This window comes from Uloborus diversus, chromosome 3 (genome assembly GCF_026930045.1).
Source record: "Uloborus diversus isolate 005 chromosome 3, Udiv.v.3.1, whole genome shotgun sequence".
Taxonomy (NCBI): domain Eukaryota; kingdom Metazoa; phylum Arthropoda; class Arachnida; order Araneae; family Uloboridae; genus Uloborus; species Uloborus diversus.
In genome coordinates this window covers 32,877,090-32,879,589 of record NC_072733.1, presented here as the reverse complement: position 1 = coordinate 32,879,589, position 2,500 = coordinate 32,877,090, and the positions used below count along the sequence as shown (strand labels likewise).

Here is a 2,500-nt window from a genome sequence, read left to right as displayed (position 1 = left end):
AGTTTACCACCCGATTAGGGTTGCACTCCCAAGCAACCCGACTCCGAGGAGATCGCATCCGGAGCAGACGCAGCAACTATGGGCCTCGCACCCACTTTGGGTAACAGCCCCGGTCAGGGGGACTTGCTGCACGGTCAGAACCCCGGAACGCTCACTCCCAAACGCCACATTTCCCACCGCCCTCTCGAGCGGGGGATTCGGCGCTGGACTCTTCCCTTTTCGCTCGCCGTTACTCAGGGAATCCCAGTTGGTTTCTTTTCCTCCGCTTATTTATATGCTTAAATTCAGCGGGTCATCTCGTCTGATCTGAGGTCGACAGATTTTAAATTGAAAGGCGGGTTTCGGATGCGCCCGATACTGGGGCGCGATCTCACCCATCTCGCTCATCCTTTCCCCCACTCGACGGCGAAACAACAGACCGCTGTCGCGCAGCGGAGAGTCAATTCAAGGACTCCTGCCCACGACCAATACGCCAAGGCGGCCACGCCGTCGTAAGCGAGTGGGGGAGGGAACGAAGAACTTCAGGCCGACGGAGCGCGCACCTCGACCTCCCGTGGTAAACGGGGGAGGATCAAGAGGAGGCATCCGACTGCGGCCAAGTAGGAGCGGGAATACGAGCCCCTTCTGCAAGTCTCATCCGACCCTCAGACAGGCGAAGCCCCGGTTAGGACCCGAGGCTGCAATGTGCGTTCGAAAAATCAGTGCTCAATGTGTCCTGCAATTCACACCAAGTCTCGCAGCTGGCTGCGTTCTTCATCGACCCGTGAGCCGAGTGATCCACTGCCCAGAGTTGTCTAGGTTTTTAATTAGACTCGCCTTTCGGCTCGTCTGTAGAGCGTTCGAGAAGTTTCAGATATCGTCCCGCCCCTGGAGGGGAGGGATACGGGGATGCAACGTTCGCGGAAAGCAAACCCAGAGGGTCGGAAGTCCGATACCGGACGACCGCGAGTCCCCGCGACTCCTCCCCTCGGCGGGCAGCCACCGGGTCGCACGTGTCTCGATGCGGCCGAACTGTCGGCTCTTCGAAGGCTAGCACGGTCAGTAACACCGCACCCCCCTCCTGCCGTCGCGATGACAGCCGGGGATACACAGCCACACCATGGGCGACACGTCGACACTCAGGTCTCGTTCGAACTTTTCTCCGGCCCAATCCGCCACATACGGGCGGTGGGAAGGGCGGACTTACAGGGTTTTTGACACGAGTCTCAGTCCATACAGGGGACTGGAGTCTCAGTCGGTAATGATCCTTCCGCAGGTTCACCTACGGAAACCTTGTTACGACTTTTACTTCCTCTAAATGATCAAGTTTGGTCATCTTTCCGGCACTTCGGCGCGACCCGAAAGCAGCTCCGAGCGCCAGTCCGAAGACCTCACTAAATCATTCAATCGGTAGTAGCGACGGGCGGTGTGCACAAAGGGCAGGGACGTAATCAACACGAGCTTATGACTCGCGCTTACTGGGAATTCCTCGTTCAAGGGGAACAATTACAAGCCCCTATCCCCAGCACGAAGGAGGTTCAACGGGTTACCCAGTCCTGTCGAACAGGGAAAGCACACGCTGATTCCTTCAATGTAGCGCGCGTGCGGCCCCGAACATCTAAGGGCATCACAGACCTGTTATTGCTCTGTCTCGTGCGGCTAAACGCCGCTTGTCCCTCTAAGAAGAACGTCCAACTTAAGTGATCGGAGCGTCTATTTAGTAGGCTAGAGTCTCGTTCGTTATCGGAATTAACCAGACAAATCACTCCACCAACTAAGAACGGCCATGCACCACAACCCACACAATCAAGAAAGAGCTCTTAATCTGTCAATCCTTCGTGTGTCCGGATCGGGTAAGATTTCCCGTGTTGAGTCAAATTAAACCGCAGGCTCCATTCCTGGTGGTGCCCTTCCGTCAATTCCTTTAAGTTTCAGCTTTGCAACCATACTTCCCCCGGAACCCAAAGGCTTTGGTTTCCCGGAAGCTGCCCGGCGTGTCATTTGAGGAACACAGCCGGATCGCTGGCTGGCATCGTTTATGGTTAGAACTAGGGCGGTATCTGATCGCCTTCGAACCTCTAACTTTCGTTCTTGATTAATGGAAACATTCTTGGCAAATGCTTTCGCAGTTGTTCGTCTTGCGACGGTCCAAGAATTTCACCTCTAGCGTCGCAATACGAATGCCCCCGTCTGTCCCTCTTAATCATTACCTCGTGTTCCGAAAACCAACAAAATAGAACCGAGGTCCTATTCCATTATTCCATGCACCATTATTCAGGCGTCGCGCCTGCTTTGAGCACTCTAATTTTTTCAAAGTAAACGTGCCGGTAACTCAAGACAACCGGTGAAGATCATCTAGAGACACCGGCTGGTTGTTCAGAGCAGGCAGTAACCTCCGTTAGGCGGACCGCCCGTCTGGAACTGAGATCCAACTACGAGCTTTTTAACCGCAGCAACTTTAATATACGCTATTGGAGCTGGAGTTACCGCGGCTGCTGGCACCAGACTTGCCCTCCAATGG

General features: G+C 54.8%; 2 non-coding genes across 2 annotated transcripts in view; both read right to left on the bottom strand.

Annotated features, from left to right (window-relative positions):
- LOC129219470 (large subunit ribosomal RNA) overlaps positions 1-315 on the bottom strand; it is a 3,873-nt gene extending 3,558 nt beyond the window's left edge. The window contains exon 1 of the ribosomal RNA XR_008580422.1: positions 1-315. This exon is cut by the window's left edge and continues 3,558 nt beyond it. This is a non-coding gene — a ribosomal RNA (large subunit ribosomal RNA).
- Positions 316-638: 323 nt separating this feature from the next.
- LOC129219469 (5.8S ribosomal RNA) lies at positions 639-792 on the bottom strand. Its single transcript, XR_008580421.1, has one exon. It is a non-coding gene; the product is annotated as a 5.8S ribosomal RNA (ribosomal RNA).
- Positions 793-2,500: the final 1,708 nt, after the last annotated feature.